The sequence below is a fragment of the Lonchura striata genome, chromosome 1 (assembly GCF_046129695.1).
Source record: "Lonchura striata isolate bLonStr1 chromosome 1, bLonStr1.mat, whole genome shotgun sequence".
NCBI classification, from domain to species: domain Eukaryota; kingdom Metazoa; phylum Chordata; class Aves; order Passeriformes; family Estrildidae; genus Lonchura; species Lonchura striata.
In genome coordinates, this window is record NC_134603.1 from 19,417,017 (window position 1) to 19,430,572 (window position 13,556).

Below are 13,556 nucleotides of genomic sequence, written 5' to 3' on the forward strand. Positions count from 1 at the left end.
AACCACCAGTCTCTCACCCACCATCACCCTCACATCCTTCTCAGCAGGGCTGCTCTAAATCTGTTTATCCATCAGTCTGTAACTCACAATACCAGAGGTTGCCCCAACACAGGTGAAGCACCCTGCACTTGGCTTTGCTGGGCCTGAGGAGGTTACCATGACCCCAATTCCTGAGCTTGTCCAGGTCCCTCTGGATAGCATCCTGACCACAAGGCATACTCCTGTGTCAGTATCAGCTGATATATCAGCTTATGGTGTCCAATGGTGACCATCTTTCACTGTCTCTAAAGGACATCCCCTGAAAGCCACCATACAGTAAATCATCCTGCATCAAACTCCAATTCCAGCAATTACTAGTCATGAGTCACATATTAGCACATATTTACAAGGTTTTGTTGGCAGAAGAAATTCTAAGAAAGGAGAATTGAAGATGAAAAGGAATAAGAAAAGAAATAATTTTCATCTTTCCTCTTTTTTCAGCTATACTTCTCTTTGAATTAAGGCTCTTCTGAATTGTCAGGTACTGCAAGCCTTCAGGCTTTCATTCTCTATTATTTCCTGAGGTATTTCTGCCCACATTGCAACAGCTGCTGAATTGAAGATGGCTGCATCTCCCATCATGAAAGTGCAATGCTTAGTCTGGGGAAAAATTCAATCCGCTTGATAGTTTGGTTCAATCTTCATGTCTGAGGTGTTGACTCTTTATGATTCAGATTTCATTTTGTAAAGACTAATTTTCTAATCTCTCTTGTGACAAGTTGAAGATTTTGGGATTTCGGGTTGTATTTCAGGAAACTGAGGCAACATTTCCTTTCTGTGCTTGGAAGAAAAGAAAGTCCAATTGCACAGGCTTTTTTGTTGTTGTTGTTGTTGTTGTTGTTTGTTTGTTTGTTTGTTTGTGGGTTTTTTTCCCCCATAAATGTTCAATGCTGCTGTTAAAGGCCATAACAGTTTCTAGAGGCAATTCTAATAACTTCACCCAGGGAGCTTTATTCCAAGTATGGTTTACATTATGACCTATAAAACATAGCTTGTTATTGGAAAGGCAAGGACATAGATTTTTCAAGGGCATTTATAGCACAGTCTATGTTAAACTTGCTGCTTCCATTTGCTTTCATGTTCATAATCCAATAAATGTTTTCATTGCTTCCAGTAGTTTAGTCTTTTATATAATTAGATGTAGTCGTTAAGCTGTTTGATATTATATAATGCAGCTGTTTTTCCTTTAAGCAATATCTTTATGCAGGCAAGATAAATTCAGATTTTATCCAAACAAGCAGAATTCCCACAAGACAGTCCAAGTTATACTCAAATTAGAGATATGCTAGAGGCAAATTGATACTGTCCTTCATTAAAATCTTTTTTTGTGGTTTTGGATGCTTGTCAAAGCATTACTTGTAATGTAAATTACATATCCCGAGGTGTTAGCCACATATGTCTGGATTGTCTCCATGTGAATTAGAGTCCGCATAGTTGAAAAAAAATTCTCCTGGTACATCTTTTCCTACCCACTGGTGTGAAGATTTCTATTTGCTTTTTTGAATAGTATTGTTATGATGGAAGTAGGAAGAAATAATGGCACAAAAAGAGCTCCATAGGAATATGATAATAAGCACATAGAACAGTGCATTTTCCAGCATATTTTTAGCAGCTGCCCTCACAATTTAGCTGAACTAATTTCAGCAATTTTTTATTTAAAAAAAATTTTAAAGTGATGTAAGACCTAATATCTGGATTTAAAAATTCTGGCTTTCAGTTCTGGTTTTGTTTGCTTTCCTTCAGATATTCTCTGTAGAAATATCTAAAGAAGAAGATGGGAAAGTCTTTCATACTTCAGTTTATTGCTCTTCTATGATGAGATACATACATCTGTCCTAAAGTTTTTTGCTGTTGATGCCACTTTCACACCTGCCTTCAGTATTTTTTGTGTGGTGGTTTTATTGTTGCACTGTTATTGGCCAGCTGCAGCCAGAGGTTTCATTGAGCAGGGATTTCCATTGCTTGGAGATCACTGCTGCTGTGGTTCTGATTGCTGTGATTAATACCCTCTTTCAGGTGCTGGGAGGTGGATTTCATAGGCTCTGACAGAACTGTTTGAACCATCCATCTCAGCTGATTGATGCCTAATTGCATGAGTGGTTTTATGTTTTTGTAGATTGCTTTTTATTCTAAGATTTTCAGTTTCAAGCCAGTAATACTTATGAATAGGATTTATAAGACAGAGCTACTAATTCTCTAAGTACAAGGTTGGACATTACCCATTGAGGAGTATCAAAACAATTAATCTTTAAAACTTAGTGATTTGAGGCTTGTGAAGGCTGAGTGCTTGACAGGTGCTTCGGGTATTTCTCCCTCAGCAACACAACAAGAGTAAAGGTTTTAGTTTCACAACTCTTTCAGTAGCTCTCAAAATTGGGAGAAATTATTACTTTGACTCCAGCTGCACTCACTGCTCTGCTTTTCTGGATGTCTGCTGTTACTGAAATATGAACTGAAAAAGAAAGACTATGAAAATTACTTAAGAAAATGAAGCTTCTGCAACAAATTTATGTCTGTTCTCTCGAGACATTGTCCATTCTCCAATACCTGAAGCAATGTAATATAGAAACAGAGTATGTATGCAAGTTCATTTTCCTGCAATTCCAAAGTAAGGAAGTGTTCAGGTCAGTGTAACAGCAGTGTGAATTCACACTTTTTCTGCCATCAGAGTCAAATGTCATAACATTGTGACATAATCATGGTAGGAAATCTTATTCATGTATTCCTACCACAGAATTGGGTTTTTTTCTGCCACTTTTAAGAGTTTCAGTATAATCCATAGGAAGTCTTACACATGATGAATTTGTAGGGAAATGTAGCTGCTTATACCTAGAGCTATACAAGATATGAAAGAGTATTGGCATGATTTTTTCCCCACAACATGAAAGTCATGATCTGAGAAAGTTGCAAACATGCCTGAGGGTTTGCTTGTGAAATATGGAAGAAGATAAATTTAATTATTAAAATAAAAACCTTCCTTCACTTTAAAATATTCCTCACTTTCATCGTAAACATTCTTTTGAGAAAAAAAAAATTCCAAAACCAGTTATTTTTTCTAGTAGCTATAGTTAAGTTTTTACCAGTACTTTTATCTGGGTTTTTATTTAAAATCCCAGGTTCATGCAGAGAAAAGTTATTGCTATTTACATTGTGAATGCTGCAAAACCAGAGTACCTGTTACAGAGTTTTCACATTTCCTTTGAAGTTTTATTTTTTACCAATATTGATTTTTTTAATATTTCAGTCCAGTCTTCTGCAGCAAGTATAAATTATTCTATAGCCCTTAAATACATTATCTATGCTTTGAACCAAAGTTAGTGTTTTCTCTTACTTTTTTAATCTTGTGAAAAAAAGTTCTAAAATAACTTTAATGATTCCATTTGGTAGCTCCCCTCTGAACTTCTACTTCATATAGTTTGGCTAATTAGGGAATAGAGCATAGTGAGAAAGATCAAACTAAGGGAATAAATGTGCACGGCTATCCTTAAGAAGAACATCTCATTGAGGTAGAAAGAGACAGAAACTTCTTTTCTACTATCTGAAGATCCACTTGAACACTCCTGATGTTTTATTCATTCCTCCTCAGGGTGCAATTTTGGCCTTGAACCCATGAGAAAGGAATGTGTTTTAAGCACATCAATGTTCACCTCAGAGTGTACCTTGTGGCTCCTTTAGTATAGATGCAGAACAAATTTGTGAACCAAAGGAACCTTGAGGTACACCAAGTAACTCACATAGACCTACTGTCTGTGACTCACAGCAGCCATGACCTGGTTAAATGGGAAGGAAAAGGTTCCTTTGGGTAGTTATGTATCTCTTTTTGCCCGCTTTTCTCCTTGTAAATACACCTTTGACCCACATAAAGAAAATTTCTTCATCTAGTAACTTGGATAATTTCATGGACTAAATTTATCTGTGGCAATTTATCAGTTCACCCAATAGAAGTTTGCGTTTCATATCAAGAGGTTCCAGTGTTGAAATTTATAAATTGCTTAGAATACTATTATTAAAGAAGAAGCAATATTAAGTTAGAATTAAGAACTTTGCAATTTACCAAGGGGAGGAACCATAGATTTAATGTCAATCTACATTTAATATTTCACTTAGGTCTGACCATTAATTCAGTTCTACTGATTTAATAATGCATACTTTTAGAAAGGGAACATGCCATTGACTTAAAGAACCTTTGACTCATTCCCTGTGTGAGAAATATTCTGAAAATATGCTGTTATCTCAGCTGAGTGTGTTACATTCCACGAGCTAATGTGGTATCAATTCACAGGAGAGAGTCTGCCTTCAGTCAGACCACGTTTCTTGGAAAGCTATTGTTCTGTAAAACTGCAGACTTTCACTGCACTAAGGTCTAACCATCTGATTTCTAATATTTTACCATCCCTAAAGCAATTTTCAGATGATAAAAGTTTGCTTTCATTGTCCTTGTGGAATTACTTTTGAACTGAATACCACTGTTCTCTGATTTCTATTCCCATCTTGGATCAGAAATACTTGCAATAATCCCTGACTTTTCAGGGACTCAGTTCAGAGGAACTTAGACCCTGCAACAGATATAGAGTAGCTAATTCAAGTATCAAAAAGCAAACCAAAAGGTGAGAATTAACCTGGGTAAAATTCTTACAGTTTATACTGTGGTGATACCCAAAGCAGCACAGGCAATGCTTGCCCGGCATCCTCTCACTGCAGCCTGAATTCTGGGTCAGTTCATGAGACCTGGCAAATGGAAAAAGTTCCTGCCAAGACCTATAGGAGGATCTCAGAGAAAGGACAAGGATGTTGCAGGTAATAGTGCAGTAGACATAATCACTGTTAACACTGTAAATACTAAACTCAATATCAAGACTATTACATTTCTTGTGACATATTAGTGTCAAGGGGACCAGGCTAGATCAAAGTTGTGTTACAAACCATATAATTTTCACACAAACAGCAAGAAACTATTTCCTTTCTTGAGAGCTTGCAGTTGGAATGGGTGTAAGAAGGAGGAGGGCTGGAAAAAGGAAGTACTGTCAGCCCTGCTAGGAATCCAATACAGACAATAACTAACACTAGAATTCAGCTCCAGTCTCCTGTGTTACAGGTTGATCTATTAAACACAATATTGTCCTTCTGTCTTCCTGTGCTTTTAAAAATTAAACACCAATATCAACCACCTTATATCTATTGTTTACCATTCCTAAAGAGTATTGAACTTCAATATCTTAAGCAAAGCTCATCATAAATCATTGCATTAATACAATGTCAGGGCACTGCAGATTTTTTACAAAAAAACAGCTGTGTCTCATATAATGAAAATAGCAGTATTCTCAACATGAACTATACTTCCCAAGCTTGTGTTGTATTTAATATTACTGGTATTTCTGAGAATTTGCTATTGCTAATCAAAATAGCAACATGATTAAGCAATTTTTTAGTTTTCCTCATTTACTATTGATACAAAATTTAAATCTCATTAATTGGTGACAGAAAATTGGACACAAAAAAATAAAGCCTACAAAAAAACATTCCATCTATTCTTGAAACTATGGACAGTGTTATATACAACACATTTAAAGGATACTGCTGTTCACAGTTAAATACTAAGAAGTGCAGAAATTACAGAAAAATCACAGCTAAAACTGAGTACAGCCCACTCATTTGTGCCTTGTGATATGGGTATGCCCACTGCCACAAAAAAATAACCCCAAACAGAACCCACGTTTTTAGTGTCTTAGTCCAACTAGTTACCAAAACAAAATTTTTTGTCTCTCTGGTAGCTTGTACGACACATGAAAAAGGAACAGTGCAGAATAAATAGCAAACAGTTTTTTCTTTAGAGGCCATAAAAATGGCAGCCAAACTTAAGCTGTGACGATTAAGATTTTCTCAGTTTGAGAACTGAACCTACACTTCCACCCTTCAACTCCATTATATTCTCTTGTCATATTTTAGTGAGTTCTAGAAACTGATGAGTAGAAAGTAAGAGATCGTAGCCTTCATCTGGGAGCAAAATAATCTCACTTTTCCTGGGTAGCTCAGTCCATAAACTGGCAGCTCTTGTTTAGGGTGACTTTGCTTGATCTTATGAATCCAAACTGCTTGTTGAGAGGTGTCCAAATGCTTTTGCTTACTGTCCCCAGGCTGATGACCAGGGTGGGTTCCTGCAATGTGTACACTAAACCCTTTCACTAGCATTGTCAACACCCCAATGTCTCTCATTTCCCATGGAGAAATTCTCTGTTCTTGAGGATGCTACACTAAAGAGACAACTCATTGATTGCTGTTGAATGGATCATCGCCATTCCTCACTACAACTATTCACACAGGACCTTGCAAGTGCTCCACCTACAGCAGAATCACTGGAAAGTTTTGGATGAGAAATGTGTGTGAGAGTAATGACTAAAATGTTTGGATCCCAAGAAAGTAAGGCAGTTCTAGCTGACAGACTACTTTACTGGGCAACCAAGGTAACACTGTCCTGGATTCTAACATACAGTGGTAAAGATACTGCAAAGAATTAATTTTAAATCCCACCTAATTTCTTCTTATATTAATGTATTTTAGTTTATTTTAACAGTGTATTTATTCTCATTACTATATATACCTTTCACTTATATATATTGGGGGTGGGAATGGGGAGAGTATTCTTTCTATATGTGTTGTATGGTCTCTGGCCAGAGAAAGCAAGAGATGCAACTATGTATTATGCATACATGCATTATCTCCACATCCCCTACATTTCTCTGTGTTTCATTGAAGTCAAGAAATACTATAATCTGAAGCACTCTTGAAGCATACTACTTCCATTTGAAAGTTTTTACTGAAAGTCAGAATATTATAGACTAATGTTTGACTCAGTTACCAAGCTTCTAGTTCCAGCAAGAGCATGAGAGTATTAATTTACTCTTGACAGTGTGTAAATTCCTGGGGATATTTTTAATCTTGTACAAATATCCTGCAGTAAAAAGTTCCTGCTAACTTTATTACCAAAGGACAAAGTAATTAAAGAGAAGGTCAATGGGAAAGATCTGCAAATCTTTGATGTTAAAATATGTAGCACCATTCCTCTGGATTGTGTTTTCTGTAGTCTAATTATATAAATCTAATATCTAATTGTAATATTTTATTTCTGAAAAAAAATGGAACTTATTTTTCTAGAGTAGATGAACATATTCAGAACATAGTTATTTAAGTAAAAGAGCAGTATATGCTATGTTTTTAATTTAAGGAACACAGTATGAAGAATTGGGTATAAAACAGCGCATATATTTTACCCTTGCCAAAAAATCAAAATAAAGTTCTTTTGCACTTCCAGGGCTTTCAGTTATCACCTCCAGAGCTACTGCAAATTCCTGACAGAGACTAGGGGTAGGAAGAGACCAAGTTGGGTTTTGTTTACCATTTCACTTTGGTTAGCTACAAACCTCATTGCTGGCCTGGGCCCATACCTCAAGTCTTTCCTTCAGTGATTTAAGGCACCCAGTGGGTCCCACATTTTTAATGTGAGTGAAAAGGAAAGTGGAACAACAGGGACTTGTCCATGCTCAAGCAAGGTATCTGCATCTGAGCAACTGGAAGCACAGCTCAAAAAAACCCCAGTGGATCAAACTGCACTGTCCTATAAAGAAGAATAAAAAAGAAACAACCAAAAGTGCTTTATGATTGAACAAGGATTATTGTACATATAACTTATTAGTTGTTAGACTTCCAGACAGCATGCCATGCAAAAGAATGACTGCAAATATCTCAGGTAAATTTCTTGGTAAACTGCCTCTTGTATAATAGCTATTTCTTCTGGGGAAAGAAAACCCCCAACAGAATAAAAAAGACAACTTGTTAATAGTATGGGATGTGACTTATATGAGATGAAGGTATTTTCACATGTGGCTGCTCAAATTACAACTGCTCTGCCATTGACACTTGAGCAACAAACCTGAATGATATTATACCTAAAACTTGTGAACTTATGCAATTTTTTTTGGAGTTAACCATGAGATAGATTTTTCAAATATCTTATGAATATAATTCTAGTTAAACTTAAGGAACAGTATTCAAATCCAATTAGTATCCCATTAAACAGTGGAAAACAAGACATAAGAATAGGAAATATGGTCATGCTGGGAAGTAGGGACATGCTCATGTTCCTGAAAGATAAGAGAATCCCTAAAGATCTTGTTGGTCTTGTGTAAGAAAGGAAGAAAATATAAACTTGATAACTCTCAGAAATACTAAAAAGTAAATTCTAATTTTTGGATTAAAGCATTTGGCAAAAATGAAAACAAACAAAAAATACAGTAGATAAAATGGAGGCTGTGGAATGCACCCTGACTGCTATCGTATTCATAAGAAGTATTAGATATGGAGTATATTTTAATAACAGTATGTTGTGTTAGTTTGGATCTTAAGTTGGTAAAATTTCATGCCATGGAATAAAAGAATTCCCTGCAAATAACAAGGTAGTCATTCTTTACTAACCTTTTTGAAACACAAAATACCTAACACATGGAAGTAAGGAAATGTTTTCAAAAGATAAGTACAAGTAGCACTGGTTAGCAGAGTCATTAAATAATGTCCCCTGCTATTTCAAACAGCTGTCTCATAGATGCCTCTCCATAAATTTAACTAGATCAAACTTTAATGGGTGACATTGTTAGCTCCCAGCTGCTATTTCTATGGAAAGCCTTGTTCTAGAGTGTAAGTGGCTAAGGAGCTTTCCTTATATTTGTCACCTGAATTACTTTATTCATTGTATGACAAGATGGTGTCTTAGTTAAGATAGCCTAGGAGACTTGAACTCACTAAACAAATCAATGTTCTCTAGCACATCCTCCTTATGCTACTCTGTGTTTCATGTGTTCTATTTGCTTTGCCCTTTCTTAAAAACAGAACATATCCTTTCCTATATATCATTACATGTCTTTGGTCTGTGGTTAGAAAATAATGCTTTTATTACTGTGTGGAGAATCAGGTTTTACTGACCAGTCAGTAATCTTAAAGACACAGTTAAGTTTGTTTAAGGATAGTTTTTCCATCAAGGTTTAAAAAAATTGATTATTTTTACATTGATTCCAGTAGTAATATTTACTGCAGCATTGCTAAAGCACTAAAACAAATACTATGGGTGAACAGACTCTTAATTAACATGGCTGTTATTGCATTGGCAATAGTTAAGGCAATCTTAGCTCTTGTTTTCCATGTGATTATACATTATACAGATGATTTATTTTTGGTTTGCATAGGTTCAGGCAGGAAGATAACAAAAGATAACTAAAAACACATACAGATTTGAACAAATCTATTTGCAAAGAAATATATTGAGAAGAAAGACCAATATTTTCAGTCACTTCAGTGAAAGGATAGACTGGACACTGTATATCCTCAGTGAGCCTTGAAGATCTGTGTTTCCTGTCAATCTAAGTAACAATAAATTAAACATTTACTGTCTTTGCCATTAGATAGATCATTGAAACATGTGAAGTGAATAGTACTACTCTTTTTTTTCAGAGCAGAAATACATATTTGATGTTTAATGCAGGGCTACTCTCAACTGGGAAATGTCTGTTCACTGAGTAAAAAAGAACAATTTTTTGCCAGCAGGCTTTTTAAACCCACTGTTTTGCTATCTGTCTAAGGCTGTTTTATATTAAATATTAAATATATTTAATGGGGAAATCTTGGCAGAAGTAACTGAAACAAGGCAAATTCCTTTTTTAAGAATATCCTTTGCTGAGTATTCCACAATTTTAAAATTATGATTCATGGCAACTAATTTTACTTATCCAAAAATTGAGTAGCTAATTGATAAAGCAAATCAACAGAAAGAACCAAATCCAAGAGCATTTATTTTAATTTTAAAATAGGTAGAATTAGTGACTGGCTCATCACAGAATTTCTACAGAATGTCTCACCTTTGATTGTGGAGGGATCCTGAATGCCCATCTTGGACCTTCAGCTTAACTGTTAGATTGCTAAAGCTGGCTGAGAATAACATTTTAACATCCAATAACACTTTTTACATTAAAATTTCTGACCAGTGAATTAATTATTAATGACCACTGAATTAATTACAGTCTTTATGAGCTATAACCATAAAGACCAGTTGTTCAATTTCTTTATTAACAACATATCTGCTTTTATTGAAAATGCTGAAAGATAAAAACTTACCACAGTGAGATTCAGGTCACTGAAAGCTTGAAATGCTCATGGTCAGAGATGTATAAAACATGCATATATGATAGTCTTAGCTGGAAATAGTAGGAAAAGGAAGGGTGAAATCACATATTCATATTTCCATCCTTGCAGTACCTATGTGCAGCATAGATATGTGGCACGCAGCACATTGTGTTATGTAATAGAACTAAACTAGGAACAAGGTTGCTGCTGGTTTTTTTCTGGGAAAGAATACTTCAAACACTGTGCAGCTTTGAAGCAGTTGGTTGCTCAAGTCACGACTCAGTGGTGCTTGAGCATCTGCAAGAAGTCACATAGATCTACAGTGGCTGACTCATTTCCAGTTTTGTACAGAGATATGTGCGTCACATCTTTGATTAATGGCACTGGTGGTGAGAAAGAGCATCTGGGGAAATTGAGGAGGTCACTGCAGTCACACTCATTTGTCAGACAGGGTCTAGTGATGAACATAATTGTTGTAATTGCTTTAAAATTTCCTGGCTTGAAATATCGTTCTTGCATAGAAAATTGTACGGAGTTCTCAAGTACAAAGGGAAGAATATGAGGTTTCAATCTAAGGCGAGGATTTTTCAGTATTTGATAAAGCTTATACTCTCCCAGTTCTGTAGAAGTGCTAAGCACAAGATTTCTTAACAGAGGAATGTGGTGTCAAAGATCAGTTCAGCGAGTGAGCTTCTCTCTGCCCAAAGTAAAATCTTTGCAGATGATCTAATACAAGCAGCAAGATTATGTTTAACAGAAAAGACACTCTGCATGGCACTTTCTATTTTGGAAAATTTAAGTAGTTATTCCAGTATTTTTCTCGGCTCAACTGATTTTCCACTATTTAGCATCACCAGGGTTTTCTTTTTGGATATTTGTACAGTACTGAATACCAGTTTTGAATATTCCATTCAGCAGCTGTTAGCTAGAAAATACAAAAAGGTTTATCGATCTTCCCCCTACTCTGGAGTGAGAGGGATGGGCAGAGGCATCTTGGCAGTAGGACCACATGTGGATTTTCAGGCATTATGAAGGTGAGTCCATGGCCAAATGCCAGAAGATTCCTGTTGTTTGAAATATGACAGAGCCTCTTTCAGCAATACTCCTGAGTCTGCCAATGGCAGTTGCAAAATCAGTGACAGATGGAAGACATTGAATGGGCTCCTCTGTCTCTTCTTTAATCAGGTCTGGGGATTTACCCACTAAACAACATTACTTAGATTTTTTTCTCCTTAATTCTGTTATTTAAAAATATATCAAATTATCCCGTGGCAGAATATATTTTTCAAAACAAGCATTAAAACAGAAATTAAGGCTAGCAAATTATATTAGTCTCTTATTCAAAAGTATAGTCAGGAAAATGAAATAAAAATATGTCAGAATTTCTTACAGACTTTGCTGGCATCTACTAAGTTTAAAACAATTTGTGTAGAGTTAGAGTTTAATACCCGAACTCTCTTGTAATTGCACAAATTGTAATAGCAAATTATTGTTTTCAATATTGTTTTCAATCACTTTTATGTGATTTGATCCTACAGTCTGAAGTTTTAGATGCAAAAATTGACTAATACCCTCAAAAAAGTTGGTGGTAAATATAGAGAAATTAATCCCCGTAAAAGTTTTTATATTCAGCATTTGCCACATAATTCAAGAGCAACCACAGCATTAAAAAAAAAATCACATTACTTGTAGTATTTGCTCTGGGGATGTTTTTAAACAACACTTTAATATCGAATAGACCACATCATCTGTGCTGGCTCATCGACTTAAAAGTTATTGCTGCTTCTCATGTGCAATGGAGCGGGAAATCAGACAGTAAACACTGCAAGAATTATCAACAATTTTAGGCAGTACCTAAAGTTAACTGAATAAATATGGGTTTTTTTAATATAATTTGCACTCTGGGAAAATGAGGGGAGCAGCCTGAAGGAATAAAAACATTGGTGCATGCTGGATTTGCTGCAATAAACAGTCTTTTTCATTTGCAAATGAGGAATGAATGAAAGCAATGGCTTTTCAAGAAATATTATTGCAAGGTTTTGTGTGAACCCAAAGTTTTGGTAACTTTCAAGAAGCTTTCGGATTGACAAATACACACACACACAAACCTTAAAAAAATTACATGCTTTTGCTTCCTGTCTTGATCGAAGGATAATTCTTCAGCATTTTTATCTATCACCTCTAAATGCTAGTGCTTTTTCTCTCCTTCTGTTCTTTAGAAGGAGTGCATGAGGGGAATGCCAAGAATAACAACTGAGTGCTATTGCAGGTATTTTATTTTAATGACATTCAGAATACTAATTTATATTCATGAAAATAATTAATAGAAAAGGTTTGCAATAGAGAGAAATCCCTCCCCTGCTACTTCTTCATTTCATCTGTGCAGAGCCAAAACCTATTTTAAGATCAGTCTGTTTCTCTACATTTTTAGAATAAATATATTCAGTATTTAGGATAAAGCCATCTCATCTACATTTATAAGAAAGAAATTTTCAATGTTTTAGTATCCTTAATGAATATATATTAAAAGATGCATCCTATTGAACTTGTCAACATAAAATTAACTTGACATAATCTACATTAATTTGTAGAGCAAAAACTCAGAAAAACTACAGATTTTTTGAAAAAGCAAAACAATTTCAAATAGTTTCTTTGGAGGTATGTGGTTAAACTACTCTCTATATCATTTCCTTCCCCAAGATGGAGATATCATTCTCATAGATTGCATAACTTGAAAAATCACATTCTCGAGTCACCAATGCTGAAATGTAATAAAATAATGAGGTCCCTAGTGCACTTAAATTTTATGAAGCGCAGACGTGGCCAGGGAGCTCATATATCAAAAAGGAAAGGTCAGCGATATTTTTTTTTTTTTTTAAGAAAGTTAAGCCACTAAATTGCCTTAAAATTGGAAGAATATTACTTATTCATCATAATCCTCCAGTAAGCTATAGGCATTTTTAAATTTTTTCTTCCAGTGGAGAGACCACTTTAGGGCATCCTCTGTTGGGCAGCGGAGTGAGCAGTGCAGAGCCGCTCTGAGCAGCCTGTGCGATGTCCTGGCTCCGTCTGGGCTGGCGCTGGTGCCTGCCAGGACATCCAGCCCCCAGAGCTCGCCGTGCTGCTCCTGCACAGGTTCTTCCCACCCCGACCCTCTGCACCCGAGGCTCTGCCTCCTCTGCAGGTGCTGCCTGCACACCGGGCGCTAGTGCTAGCAGCACCTCAGCACCAATCCACCTGGCATTACTGCAGACGGGGTGAGGCAGGCTGCTTCCCAACATTTATTTCTCCTCCAGCTCTTACCTGCAGTACGTGTGAGGTAGCTATCCTGTTACATGAGATACAAATAC

The 13,556-nt window shown here is 35.9% G+C and overlaps 1 protein-coding gene across 13 annotated transcripts in view; it reads right to left on the reverse strand.

Moving 5' to 3' along the window:
* LOC110479303 (uncharacterized) overlaps window positions 1–10,470 on the reverse strand; it is a 79,887-nt gene extending 69,417 nt beyond the window's left edge. For 4 of the 13 annotated variants that reach the window (XR_013339780.1, XR_013339778.1, XR_013339772.1 and 1 more), the window contains exon 1: window positions 10,198–10,463. The gene's annotated coding sequence lies outside the window, so the exon portion shown is untranslated. Of the gene's footprint in view, window positions 1–10,197 lie in introns of all 13 variants that reach the window. The other 9 variants (XR_013339770.1, XR_013339771.1, XR_013339779.1 and 6 more) reach the window with 7 other exon arrangements.
* Between the last annotated feature and the right edge of the window lie 3,086 nt (window positions 10,471–13,556).